Raw genomic sequence first — 15,881 nt, forward strand, 5'->3', positions numbered from 1 at the left:
TAAAGTTATAAGAAACAGAAATAAAATAGTAGATTACCAACAACTAGAAAAATAAAAATGTCAAATTAAGCCAAGCATGTCATTGCAGTAATTAATGGGATAAGAATATTTTATTTTATCAACCAAATGTTTTGCCATGAGAAAATGTAAAATTAGAAAGATTATCTCATGTCTCTCATCATATAGCAACATATATAGAAATTACAAAATGAATAGCAACAAAAATATCTTAACCAGTTTGTAATTTATAGAATCCCCTCTGTTTAATTAATTTTGGGTAATTAAAAAAGTTAAGTAAAAGAGTTAAATAAAAAAAGAAAATTACAAACTAATAAGGAAATAATGATAAATATAACTTTCAAGACCTATGGCATGTGGGCAAAGCTTTGATTAGAGAAAAATGCAAAGCTTTTAATATTCATCTTGCTGAGCAAAAGGAATGATAAAATAAGTGAATTACATTCCACATGAGAAACTAGAAAATGACCAACAAATTAAACCAAAGGAAAGCGGAAGGAAGGAAATAATCAAGATAAAAGCAGAAAATAATTAAAAAAGAGGAAAAACTCAATATCAAAATTGATAATCCATGAAAAAACTCTTCAGGGGAAAAGTCAATAAAATAGATAATCCATTAGCTAGCTCAATAAAGAAAACCACAGCAAGCACATTATACTAAATCAAAAGGAAATTGGAGAAATAACCAGAGATGCAGAAAAAAATAAATTATATAACTTTATTAAGATACATTTGGGATCCTGGAATGGATGACTTTCTGGGAAAATAGAAATTACCAAATTATAAAATGGGGAAACTTAAAAAGGTCAGCGACCATGGAAAAAAAACTGATAGAATTATAAAACGACATTTCTTCCCAAACACCATTGGGCCTAGAACATTTAACAAATAAATTCTTTCAAACTGATTAAAATTATTATTCTTGGGAGGCTAGAAAGAGACAGACTTTAAGTTAAATATTAAAGGATAGAAAGGGCAATTTCCAAATAAAGACAAAGAGCTTGAATGTTTGAGGTGTCACTGAGGGACAATGACTGGATCAAGTCTCCACACTTAGAGTCTTATTATTAACTACATAAACAATGAAGTGAATATTAACACATGAATGTATGTAGTTTAGGATTCCTGGGAAGCTCCACATCTATTTTTCATCGGACACTGGCCAGATCTTGGGATGGGCAACTCTCTTCAGTTGCAGGCTCTCGCTAAGGACACTCAGCTGAGAGCTGTCAGCTGCTGCCCTTTTCAGCAACTGAAAAGAAATGCTTGAATCCCAAAGTGGAGAGGACTAGACAGCACTCCACAGCACCCAGTGCAGTCCACATCTTTCATTGCTTGGGTCCACTTTTTTTTTTTTTTTTTGGCTAAACCTTCTGGGAGAAGCTCTTCCAGGAATCTGGTGGATCTCTTTTCTTGATGTAACAAGAGGCCAGTTAGTGTGATGAACTACAGCCTTTACATTGTCACCAATATTCATTGTCTCCCTTTTCTACTATCTATTCTAGAATCATCAGACCTCAGCAGTCTTGGTGGTAGACTTGGTGGGGTGAATCAAACCCTCTTTCCTCATGGGTCTGAGTCCCTGGTGACTACCTTCTCAAGCTGTGACTGCAGAACTTATCCATTTTCCATCAAAATTAGGGAGTGGGATACCAAGAAACATATAGATCCCATTTCCCCCAAATTTCTCCTTGTCTCTATTGTGTAACAGAAGCCCTACCTCCTCATCATCATTTATGTCAATTACTTTTGACAGAATGATGCTTATTGCTTTATCTGCCTTCTTATGCACAAGAAGCTTGAAGCAAATAGATGACAGCCATAGTTTAAAATATAATGGAATTTTTGCTGTGTCCACTGGTGGACATATTCCTCCTCTGGCAGCCAAAACTTCTAAACATGCAGATCCCAGCACTGCAGGCACTAGATGCACGAATTCCTTGAGTTAGTCACTTGAATTAATGGTGTTTTACTATTAGCGACATGCAACAATTGTTGATTTAGAGCAATGGTTTTCAACTGAGGGTGATTTTGTCTCCTTAAGGGACATATGGCTATGTTTGGAAAAATTTTGCTTGTCATAGCTCGAAGAGGGAAATACTACCTGCATCTAGTGGATATAGACAGGAATGCTACTAAACATCCTACAAATACAAAGGGCAGCCCCTGAAACAAAGACTAATGTAGTTAAAACTACCAATCTTGCTGAGGTTGATTTAGAGTATATATTGTATCTTGGAGGATGGTGTGCCATCTTTGCAAGGTATCATCAAGCTGGCACTTTATCGTGACTTCCACTGGTTATTATAGGCAGAAACTTCTGGGTATGAATGAACTGGATGAATCCTATGATCTTATACCCACTATCGAAACCCATTTTTGGTAAAATGGATTCCTTGACCCCATGTAAAATTATTCAGGATCTTATATAGCAGATCAAACACACTGCAAGTCCATAATGGTGTGTTGACTGAGATCCTCTAAGGAAAGAAGTTTGGCCATGAACTCATGCCAAATTTGGGTTAGTTCTGGTCAAAGATAAATCACTGTATATTTTTGAGTTAACAGGATTTAATGAAGTCAATTTACTGCCAAAGGGCTGATTGGTCTCTACGATTGGACTCACTTTTGATTTTTGTAACTGGCAGATTGGAGTTTCAGCAAAGGAGGTAACTCAATCATTCTTGTTGAACTGACATCACGGCACTAGGGAAGAAAATAGCAAGGACTGGCTAATGTGAACTGGCCAAGTCAATCTATTTAGTTATTTTTGCCTTTTCTGTAGTAGATGCTCTTTGGAGGCCTACAAAAATCTTTTGTGATACAAAAATTTTCACGTTTCATTTCCTCACTTAGGTCAATGCAGATGCCTCTTTCCAGATCTCCTTGTGCCCCATCTTCAAGATTTTCTCCTTCCAGGTTCCTGATCAACCAGCTCAGCCATTCACCAGTGTCCAAGTATACATATATGTTCTGTCCTTGGGCCACTTCTCTTTTCCCACAAATTAAGTGGCTGATTGCACTGTCCAAAGCCCTGCCCATTAAATAGATTCCTCATTACAATTGATTTTCAGCATCATCCACGAATGGGGCTATAACATAGATGTCTCTTTTCAGTTTGCACCCACATGCTAAGCCAAGCAGTCCTTGTTCCAAGCTGGGAGTTTTTACTCCTCCTTAGCTGACAAGAGGTGCCACTTTAATAGTAATGGCTGACAGGGGAACTAATCATTTGCTTGTGCAGGTACTTTTGCCATTTGGCCCTGCTCATGCCCTAATCTAGATATACCACTTGCATCTTACAATGGATAAACTGTTGGGCTCACCTGACTTTGTGTCTTGGTGAATTTCATGAAACCTTGATCATGATCGACAATTCTGGTCAACTTCCTTATCATCCACACTAGATTTCTTTTGTTGTACAGATTGAATGACACTTTTGTTGGTTGACTATTGATCTTGCCCCCAATCTTAATATTTTCATGCTATTTCAGCCATGTTAATGATTACTGAATGGAATTATCTAATAAAGGTAGATGACTACAAATATAGTCCCAGTGATAGAGTGACTATATCGATACAGACGTGCCATTCCCAGCCTTAGGCATTTGGCTCACCTTCGGAGCTGATGTTTTCTTTATTCTATTCTCATATTTAAATCTTGTCTTGCTCTTCTAGTCTAGCTTAATCATCTAGCCTATTGCTGTCTTTCGGAATTCTGTGTTGTATTTGACATTTTTCTTTCCCTGTTAGACTTTTCGTTAGTCCTTCTGTTTTAAATTCTATATATTTGATTTTTAAGTTTAAGGCCAGAAGGTCCTTTTTTTACCCTAGAGTCTTACAATAGCTTTGATTTGCTATTTCACAGGATTTTTCTCTTGACTTCACAACATTATTGTTAAAAATTATTTTCTTTCTTCTTTTTCCCACTTTTTTATGTTATCCAATTTTCTTTTGATATATTCTGAAGAAAAAAAAAACATGAGTTTTTTTTTGTTTGTTTCTGGTTACAAGTAAAGCTAACTTGTAGCTTGACGAGTTGTTCCACTGACTAAAATTAAAATGTCTTGCTGAGAGAGAGTCCTCCAAAATATAGCTTAGTGCTAGAGGACATGATGGATATAGTGTTATGTACAGTTCATTCATTCATCTAGAAAATTTTAAATGAGTGACTACATATGAGATACTGGAGAATTTTAGGAATTATTTGTATTAGGGGTCACCAAGACCACCACTAGATTCAGTGATTTGCTAGAAGGACTCACAGGACTCAGAAGTTATTATTTGAAGAGTTATGATTTATTGTAGTGAAAGGAGACAGAGGAAAACCTGCAAAATAAAAAAGCACATGGGGTGAAGTCCAGAAGAAACAGTGCAACAAGGATGATATGTATTTGTATACAGCACAATACAGTATTCAGCTACTATATTTTATATATTATATTATATATTATAGGCAGGAACCATTTTAAGCATTTGGTCAACAAAGTTTGTTGAGATCGCAATATCAGGATTGTACACTGCATAGTTTAATGGCCTAACAGAGAGTAATTCCTAGAAAGTTCTTCCTGAATAATATCTTGTGTAGTAGATATAAACTGAAAATGAGATTCTAAAGTTATTGGCGTATTATTAGAGTCCCATTCAGTTGTCAACGATTGGTCCTGCTTATTATCATAACGTATGATGAGAATGTATTCTATTGTGATACTACTGCTCAGGTTTGCAGGTTTCTATCCAAAATTACCGGGTTCCAAAAGTGAAGGCAATCATATATTCACTCTTTTGGTCTAATTGTGCTAAGAGACAAAATTATTCTCTTGTTCTAAGCTTCTCTCAAGGAAGCAGTGTGTAATGTTTTATTTTGTCATTACATGACCAATTTTTTTTTCATTTTGTTACTTTCAGCTATTATTTCTCTTTCTTTCAATTTGTCTTTGATGTTAACGCAAACTGTTCCACCTTTGGAGGGATGTCAGATTTAGCTATGATGCTCACCCAGGCTGCTAATGGCAATATGAGTCTAGCAAGTGCTTCCTCTCTAGTCCCTTTCTATTCATCTAGGGCACAGAGATATAGAACTAGTGAGCTATCTCAGCCACTGAGTAATATCGTTGCAGTCACTGGCAATTTCTCAAAGAACCACATATTGTATATTCTATGTGTGTGAAATTTCTAGATTAGGTAAACTCATAGAGATGGTAAGTAGATTGGTGGTTGACTAGGGTTGAGGAGGTTAGAGGATAATGGTGAGTGACTGCTAATGCACGTAAGGTTTCTTTCTGGAGTGATGAAAATGTTCTAAAATTGCTTGTGGTGATTCGTTGTTGTTGCTTGTGCTTTTGATATTACATCTAAGAAACCATTGCTTAATTCAAGGTCATGAAGATTTATGCTTGTTTTCCCCCCGCCCCAAGAATTTTATTCTTTTAGCTCCTACATTTAAATCGTTGATTCTATTGAGTTAACTGTTATGTATGGTAAAATGCAGGGGTCCAACTTTTTTTCTCTTGCATGTGGATATGCAGTTGTCTCAGCACCATTTTCTTGGAAAGATTTTTCTTCCCCATTTGTTTGTCCTGGCACATTTGTTGAAAATCAGTTTACCGTAACATCAATTTGAGGAATAATGCCATCCTAACAACATTGAATCTTCCAATTCATGAACATAAAATGTCTTTCCATTTATTAGGTCTTCTTAAATCTTTCTTAACAATGTTTTTTCAGTTTTCAGAGTATAAGTTTTATACTACTTTTGTTGAATCAGTGGTTATCTTTTTTGTTGTTTTCATAAAAAATTATTTTTGTGATTGTTTTCTACTGTTTCTTGTCCTATTTCATTAATTTCTGTCTTACCTTTATTAATTCTTCTTTATTATTTTTTTAGGTTTACTTTTTATTTCCTTTGCAAACTTCTTGTGTTGGTAAATTAACTAAGATAACATTTAATTTTCATTTCTTACTAATATGTGATATTGAGGCTACAAATATTCCGCTCAGAATGACTTTAGCTCTATCCCACAAATTTTGAAACTGTTCCCATTGTCATTAAGTACTATGTGTTTCATAATTCACAACATAGCTTATTCTCACATATTCATGGAAGTTTTTATTTCAATACCAATCTTTTCGTAGTGCTTCTCACGTCTATTTATTTCTTTCTCATACTGTTCTAATCTTTCCATATATTTTCTTTTTTCCATTTATTTCTTTTATCTACCTATATATCTTTACAATCACTTTCCCATTATTATTATTTTTTATTTCAAGTACTCGAGAGTACTTATTTTTCTGCTTTCTGTTTCGGCTGATGTTTGCTCATGCTGTTTACTTGGTAGTTTGTAATTTTTTATTGATTACTATTCTGAAAGTGGGGTAACTATTCTGGAAGACTCTCATGAGCCCTGAGATGTAAAACGTTTTCTCCAAAGACAGCCAGTTTTGCTTTTGTCAGGACTACAGGCATTCCAATGGCCCTGGACAACATGTTATGTTAATATTACAGCTTGTGTTTTATAGAGCAGATGAATATTGTAAATTCAGGCTCCATAACCAATCTGGGAATAGGCTTTGGGTTTCGATTACTCCCGAATGATTTTCCTTTATTCAATTTCTAAAATAAGTGGACAGTTTTTTTTTTTTCTTCCTCTTTAAGCTAGTGATCAGGGAAAAATTTTGTATCTCTCCCTTTAAATAATACTTAAAGACTGGATATAATTTGTAGACATGACTCTTTTCATTTGAGAAAGAAAGACACTGAAGCAATAAAGGTGTTATCAAATTCTTAGATATCTTTACCTCCCTTTTCCTCAGGAATTTCAAAGTCATACTTTTGAAAACCAGGTTTATTATTTTTTTCCCTTCAAATCAGTTCTTCTTCCTGTATTTCCTACCCCATTTAAGATCCTCACAGTCTTCTTAGCTCTTGAATTAGCAAGTTGGAATCATCAGTTTTCTTGCCACAATATACCATCACTTCTCTCTTTAAAGATCTCCTTTATTACTGCACTCATCTCTAATTCCATTATCATCACCCCAGTTTACATCCTCATAATTTCTTACCTGGGTTATTGTAATATCTTCCTAAGTAACCATTCTGCATTCACATTTTCCCTCAGATTATCTTACAATGTTATTTAAGGCAGAGATATGATCATGTCATTAGCTTACTTCAAAAAATAAAAAATTTTGGCAGTTCCTCAATGCCTAAAGATTGAAGTGTATACACATTTTATTTTTCTAACTTTTTCCTTTTCTATTGCACACTAAATTTCTTATATTACAGTCAAGCCATCCTATTGGATTTTCCCAGGATATTCCATACATAATTATATCTCTTTGTTTTTTCTGTGCCAGGATTACCTCCTCCAGTCTATGGGTTATGGGCCAAAGCAAGTGCATTGACTCTATATGTTTTCCCTGGCACATAATTAGAACTAATCACTTTCTTCTTTATTTTTCCACTCACTTTTTGTGTGCCTTTATTTGAGCAGTAACTTATTATAGTATAAAGTTTTACATGCCTATTTTTCCCTTTTGGCTGTGAACTCCTGCAGAGTAGAGGCTTTTTTCATTCATCTTCATCATTTCTCTGCCTACCTAGCATGTTGCTTAGAACACAACACATGCTCAATAAGTGTTTTTAATAAATTAATGAAATAATGAAGCTATGGTATTATGTCAAAATAACAATAGAAAAATGTTTTCAATTTTAGATAATATGTATCTATTCATCTAGTACCTGCTGTACAGACCAACAATTCAGTGGGGGACCTAATTCTAAATAATATCTGCTGCTATGGAAGCAAAATTAGATTCTTTGAACCTTGTTATCCTCTTACTTAAAATGTACCTAGAAATTCCTGGCTCTCAATTGCTATAGAACCAGATAAGCAAATATAATCAGCATATTATTCATTTTAAACTAATATTGGTAGAAATTTTTAAAATTGCTTTTTATGTCTTCTTATTCCAATTATGACACATATTCATAAAAGTAAACTTAGAACACATAGACACACAAATAAAAAATCATGTGTAATATCACTATCACTCTGTGAGGTAATATTTTGGGATATATTTATATAATGTCTGATAATTAAAATGAAGCCAGAGGATATTTTTGTATTCTTGCTTTCAAAAGTAATATATATTAAAAAAACCTATTATTGAGAAGGCATTCAGCTATAATACATTTTATAGTAGAAATAATATGTTTATAATACATAATATTTATAATATTATAAACATATAATATTGTGTTTAAAGCACAAGGTTTCAAGTCAAACTCTTCTAAGCAGTAAAAAATCTATTTTCTCTCATTATTGATAAAGGTCAAATGATGACTCTGGTTGGCTTTCACCCTGTAAGAGTGGACGGACAGAGGGTCATCTTTTCTGAGTCATACGGGGGGAAGGATACCTAGATTAAGAAAATCAAGAACTTATCTCAAAGGGAAAGGGGAATGAGATGATATTGACATTGGGCAACCTGCAATGTTAATCACAGTAACTATAGATTTTCCTCCTCCTCAAATAAGAATTACAGCCTATTCCATTTAAAATCATTCAGTTCCTTGGTTTTGAAATTTAGATATTTTTTCTTTGAATTTTTCAATATTACACATAGCACAGCTGTGAACAATCTTATGGCTAAATCATTGTGACATCCATGTTTATATGTACAATTTCAAGGTCAAATTGTGCTACATGTTAAAACTTTGATATACATTGAGGTATTGCCCATGGGAAAGTCATACCATTCCTACGAGCAGCATATGATAATGACTGTTTCTTTTACCTTTAACAGAATTGGGTATTTTAAAAAGAATATTTTTGCCAGGATTTTAAAAAATTGTATTAAGGAAATCAATGCTTCTGCAGAACCTACTTAAGCTAGTGTGAATTGTTTCACAAGCCGGCTTAGGCTCCCAGTGCTTCTTTGATATTATTGATGTTAAGTTTCTATTTGTTTTACTAATTCAGTATATTTTCATTCTACTTCTTCTTCTTTTTTTTACCTGTTTTGCATATGTGTCCTTAGGCATGATCAAGAGCTGTATAGCAAAAAAAGAAAGGCAAAAAACAAAACAAAATGAAACAAATTACACATGAGTACATTTTGAAAAAGCTGAAGAAATCTGAGAATGGATAAATTTTATTATAATGACCTAATCTTTTTTTTTTTCTAATTTTCAAAATATCTTTCTCCTATAAGGGATAATTAGATGTAAACCAAGTATATATCTTGCTTTGTGTATATGTGTGTATGTCATTAAATGTGTGTGTGTATGTGTGTGTGTGTTTTAAAGTTTCCATTATTTAAAATAGGGTTATGGTACCCAGGCTAGAGATTGAGTTCATGTGACACCAAGTGCTTTTTACCATTTGCAAAAATTAAGATATTTATTAGGTGTCCCAGTGGTTACTCTATTTTAGTAATGGGTGATTGTGGGAGTAGGGCCTTGTATCTCTTCTCAGGCCAGTTTTCTAGCTCTATGTAAATTTATAATGTTTGTAAGCTTTCCTGCCAAGTATTTGATATCATTAAATATAACTGGTCTCTACATTTGCAAGTGTTGCATTTTGGTTTCAGTGTATAAGACTTATTGTCATCCATAACATAAAACATTCCTGGAAATCACACCTCTAATATAAATGTGTTTAAAAGCACATACATGTTCTTTGCTTAGGTTGTTGCCACATGTATTACTTCATTTTCAGAAAGAAACACAAACAGAATCTGTAACTTTAAAAATGTATTTGTAAAAATTCTATAGTGTATCTTTTTTCTTCCTTTTTTCCTCTCCTTTCTTTCTTCATTTTTGTTGTCTTCTCTCAACTCTCAATGAGACCTCAGGAATCCATTTAGCTTCTCTGCTAAGACCAATTGACTAATAGACTGGGAGGCCCGTGAAAGCCTCAGGTAAATTAATAGCAGAGTTGGTGCCTTAGAATCATGCCTGGCTGCTCTTGAAATCCTTGTGAAGCCTGAATTATTTGTATTAAGATAGGCCAGCACTCAGGCCCCTATGAGTCAATTCTTTGTAACAGTTGCCAATATTTTTATACCTGAGAGAGCAGCTTCATTCTTTATTATTGCTCAGGAATCAATACTCCCATTGCCCTCACAAAATGCTATACAAGCATTATTGGCATTTCACTTGGCAGTGAAGGGTATCAACATCAATCTCGCCAACTGCACACTTCGCTAACCCTGCTCCACTTCTCCTGCATCTATTTGTATTCCATCTGGGCTGTCCGCAGCTGCTTGATTTGAATGGGAATCCTTAGCGCTGCCCTGACACATTCTGTGATAAGGAAGTGGAAAGGCATCATTTAGCTACTCACAGAAACAGTCCCTCTCTCCCCACCCCTGCCCATTTTGCGCTTGGAGGTTTTGCAGCAGTTAATAAAACACCATTTCCCACCAGCCTGTGGTTTTTCTAAAATTGCTATTTCAGAGCTCTTCATTAATAACCAAATGACAGCTTCTAATCCCATCCGCTGAAGTTACTGTGAATTTTAAAGTAATTTCTGGGGTTTGATAGTGGCTCGGAAGCTAACATATCTTAAAAAATGAAAATTCATACACATGGAGGTAGAACATGCACAAAAGGGCGTGGTGGGAACTGCAGCTGCATTTGCTCTGAATACTAAATACTGTGCTGCTCTGGTTGTTGGGTAAACTCAGTAAAAATGCTCTTCACTCCACATGTAAATTCCTCCTTAAACATGCAAGTTTTTGGCAATAGCTAAATGGAAATCATTATAAGAGATTCTTTCATATATTGATGCTGGGCATTATCAACATGTAACAGATGTCGTTTGATCAAAAGGGATATCTAGAATATGTAAAGAACTCCTACAACTCAACAATAGAAAGAAAAATGATCCAATTAATAATGGACAATGGCCACAGTGGAATACTACTTCATACCTTTTGGGATGGCTATTGCCAAAATAAAAATAAATAAAAAAGAACAATTACTGGAGAGGATGTGGATAAACTGAAAATTGGAATCCTTTTGCATTGCTGGTGGGGATGTAAATGATGCAGCTCCTCTAGAAAGTAGTTTGGCAGTTCTTCAAAAAGTCATACATAGAACTACTGTATGATCTAGCAATTCCACCCCTAGATATATACCCCAAATAATTGAAAGCAGGGACTCAAACAGATGCTTGTACACCAGTCTTTTTAGCAGCATTATTCACAATAGCCAAAAGGTGGAAACAACTCACTTGTTGGCAGAGTGACTTTGAGCTACTTATATGATTGCACTAAGCCTCAGTCTATTTGTCTGTCAAATGACAGTGGTGATGATGATGATAATGGTGATGATGATGTTGGTGATGGTGATGGTAATGGTACTCATAATGGTGATAATAATGATATGATGATGGTGATGATGACACTTCACAGGATAGTTGTCAAGATTAAGATACAATATGAATAAAGCGATTAAGTGAGAATATGTAAAACTGCAATATACCATAATTCTTTATTTTAAATTTTGTCAGAATATTTGTATGCTTTATATCAAGGAGATATGTTAAAGAGGCTAGTATTTGCCTCAAAGGACAAATAAATATTTGAAAATTACATATTTTGTGTTTGTAGTCATGCATATATGTGAGCCTAGATTATGAATTTTGTCAATAATATTCAATTTCAGGATTACATTAGCTTCAATGGAGTTGGCATAGCAAACTATTAATTCTTTCCCAGGAGAGAAAGAGTTGATTTTTGTTTGCATCACTTGCAACTTCTTGGGGGAGTTCTATTTTCTGAGCCCCTCTTTGCACTGGGCAAAAATGAAAATGGCTTTGGAGAGTTAATTGTTCATTCAGTTTGTTTTTTGGATATCAAAAGGCAAGATTTTTCTCCTGAATTTTTAGATATTGTAGAAGTTTTCTTCACTAGACCTAAATTTTCATAATATTTCCAGTAAAAAATAAATCCCTTATTATTATTTTTTTTTAAATAGAAAAGGCCCTGGAATAGGAGTCAGGAACCTTTAAATCTAGTTTTAGTTTCATCACATGTTAAACATGTGATTCATTCAAGTTAATTAGCTACTATGCATTAACTTTCTCCTCTGTTGTATGGTTATAAAAAAGACCTACTTCTATTTCATGTAGCCATTGAGGTCAATTAAAATGATATTTGTGAAAATGCTTTATAAATTATAAAGTTTTATATTAATAGAAATTGCCATATTTTATTAAATCTACTATTATCAATCATCAGATGTGTCATTAGTTGTATTTAAATAACAATAGAATGTTGCCAAATAAACAATAATACAATGCCTTGTATGCTGTTTGCTGCATGAATAGGTCATAGCGGTCTCTCTTTTTTTTTTTTTTAACATTCTTTATCCATTCTAAGAAATATGACAGTACTTCTTGCTTTCAATTGTGTTGTTTAGCAGGAGATTGGCATCTTTTTGCATGTAAATCATTTCCAAAACATAGCAAAATGCCCTGTATTTCCTTGAGTCTAGTAAAGCATTTGATTGTTTTATCACAAGAAAACACAGAATTGCAGTCATTCCTCTCATGATTAATATTTGTTCTGCTAATTAATATTTGCTCCTCAAATACATGCATTTTTGCTGTCCCCTTGCCTTTCTTCATATGCAATTGTTTCATTTCCGTGTTAAATCAAAGTACAAGATTTTTGAAGACATTTTAAATGCCAGTTAAACTTAACATGTGACATCCCAGCAATGCACATAAATAAATTAAAGTGGCAAAAATGTGAACATCTATGTCCTAGCTTGTCCATGCTCAGTTGGTGAAAACTCCTTTATGACTGCCACCTGGCAGTCAGCAATTGTAAGACCACTGCTGGTTTAAGGCATGTTAAAATGTGGGGCAAAAGATGTCTCAGGATTGAATATTGCATTTAGGTTATTAGCCACGATATACACTTTTATTCTTAATATAAACTGCAGATAATGTATTATTGGATGCACTTTAGTATTAGGAGTATGAGACTCTTTGAAACTAATCCAGCCTCCTGAGGTCACAAAGAAACCATGAGATGCCTTTTCAGTATTTGTGGACAGTGTAGTGCCTACTTTGAGTCATCTCTTCTCTACACCAAACTCTGTCATTTTACTTTATAATTTTCTTCAGATTTTAATATGGCATGATCTTGAGGTAATTCCTTTTGATCGTTTTTCTTTAAACTACATCTTATTATTCAGATCTCTTTAATGCATTGTATTTGGAATTAAACTTATTACTCCAGTTATTCTTATTAAAATGGTAGAATTGTCTATAGTTAATTTATTAAGAAAACAGTGATTTTCTTGAGTGTCTGAGTAAATAAAAATTGAAAATTATAAATAAATTCTGCATGTGTATTTGTAGTGTAGTTTTATTTTTATATGGTAATGAAACTTTCCATTAAACTAGTTATATATTATTTTAAATTTAGTGTATTTTTATTCTTGTAATTTTTATTTTTAATATTTTTAGCTTGTTCGTTCTTCTCTAACTCTTGTTAGAATGTTAAATGGATAGAATTAGAACCAGGATCTGATTCTGGTAGGTCTCTGTGATGTTAGTTTCCTGGGTATCCTGTAACAAAGTTCCACAACCTATGTGGTTTAAAAAAACCCAGAAATGTATTCTCTTAGAGTTCTGGCTAGAAGTGTGAAATTAAGGTGTTGACTGGGCCGCATTCCCTCTGAAACTGGTAAGGGAAGATCCTTGCTTCTTCCTAGTTTCTGCTAGTTTGCTGGCAATCCTTGGTATTCCTGGTCATGCAGCTGCAGCATGTCAGTCTCTGCCTCCATTGTCACATGTTGTCTCCATGTGTTTCTGTCTTCACATGGGGATTTCCTCCTTCTATAAAGACAACAATTGTATTGCATTATGACCCTCCCTAATGACTTTATCTTAACTTTATTATATTTGCAAAATCCCTATGTCCAAATAAAGTCACATATAGTTACTGGTACATAGGACTTTGACATATTTTTTTGGGGGAAAACAATTTAACCCGTAATAGCTGTCAACATTATTATTTTGTGGGTTGACACCAATTCATTGCTACCTAAGTCACTATTAATTGTGTACAATATGTCTACCAGCACTAATCTGATAATATTTCATACATCCAATCCATAGTTTTCCAATATAGAAAAGGATCTAAAAAGAGAACTATCCGACTGTTAGTGGACTAGCTGATCTCTTCATAAGCTTTGTGTGCTCGATTTTCATATTAGACGAGTTCAGTAATCCTCTCAGAGCAAAATGTGAGTGAGGTGTGACAAGCCATTCTTAGACATTTCCTGATGGTCACCCTCTCTTCTAGGTGCTTGCTATCTGCTCCTTTAGTAATCCATCCTTGTATCCAGTGGTTTGTTTGCCAAACCTGTCCTTTTCTATTTGAAAGGGGATTGACATTGGCTTCCTTCTGGCTTTCAAATCCCTTTGCCTTTCTCTAAGATTTCTCAGAAAACAAGGTTGGTTTTTGAGTGACTTCATTTATAAGTTCTCTTAGATCCTTGGGTTACAGTTATCTAAGTCAAATGACTTGAATTTCATATAAAACAACTTTACTACCCTTGGATTTTCTATTCCTTTATGAATGCTTATTCTATATTTGGCAGAGAAATCAGAAATAAAGATAAGAACTTAGATGTACTTTTTTATTTCTATCAAACTTCAATGCAATACCCTTCGTCTCATGCAGTGGTCCTGGTCCCTCTTTTTTTATCTTCTTATTTGTAAAATGACATTTTAAAAAATTTTATTGTTTTTAGCAGGTGGTAAGTCTAAATCCACTTATTTTGGATTCAACATCCCTGATAACATGGTTTCATGCATAGTCATAGTTATTTGTGTTTTTTCCCCCCATTCTTGGGGTATTTACTTTCTTCATACATTCCTCCTTGTTTATTTCTTCTAAGAGTATTTGACATTCTATAATTGGAATTACATCAATAAGAGCTTCCCAACTCTCTTGAGTCCGACTATTCAAGAGTCATTCTTGAATTTACATAAAATGGAACCATGACCTATAATGTTTTTGAAATATGCCTCTTTAAGTGTCTCAGCAAGATATTTAACAGGCTTTGCTCAAGCTTTCTACTACAATCTAAGATGATAGGAATGCTCTCTTCCAAGACTTATCATTTTTCCATCACCAAATAACTCCACTTCTGATTAGAACTAGGTCTATGGTAGTAGATCTTAAAGTCATTTCTTCTATCATTAAAGAATTGAGATTATCAGGAAGGCTAGATAAGAGCTTCTCAGAATTGTTATTTTTAGACAAATGAGATTTGCTTCCTTTTCCTGAACAAATAAATATTCTCATTATTGCTATATTTTTCTTGCCTCATTGTCAAAGAGGAATGCACTACTAGCCTCTTAACCCAATAAGGTGACCTGCATTATCACAGCAATATCACTTTTTTTTTCTTATAAGATCTGCACCATGTTTTTAACAAGATTACATCAATACTTTAGGTATTTCTAAAAGGAAAAAATGAAGCAGAATGTTTAAATGCAACATTATCTCTCCAGATTTGTCTACATTACTAAGCTTCTAGGTTTCAAGTTCAAACACACATGAAAGAGAAATCCTTCATGCAAAATTATAAATTTCTGAGTCTTTCAAGAATCAACTCCTTGTCTTTTGTACCACTTAGCCAGATCAAGTATAGAAAAAGCTGTCAGAGGTTATATTTTTAATTAAGCTCTTACTGAAGGGTAGTTTAAATTTGGGGGTGGGAAGGATATCATGGGGTGAGATTCCATTTTTATGGTCTTTAACCTGAGGACAGGCTGTGATCACATTTGCAAAGGGTGGCTAAAACTCTGATAGGAAACCATCATTGTCTG

Source organism: Pteropus alecto, unplaced genomic scaffold (genome assembly GCF_000325575.1).
Source record: "Pteropus alecto unplaced genomic scaffold, ASM32557v1 scaffold565, whole genome shotgun sequence".
Lineage (NCBI taxonomy): Eukaryota > Metazoa > Chordata > Mammalia > Chiroptera > Pteropodidae > Pteropus > Pteropus alecto.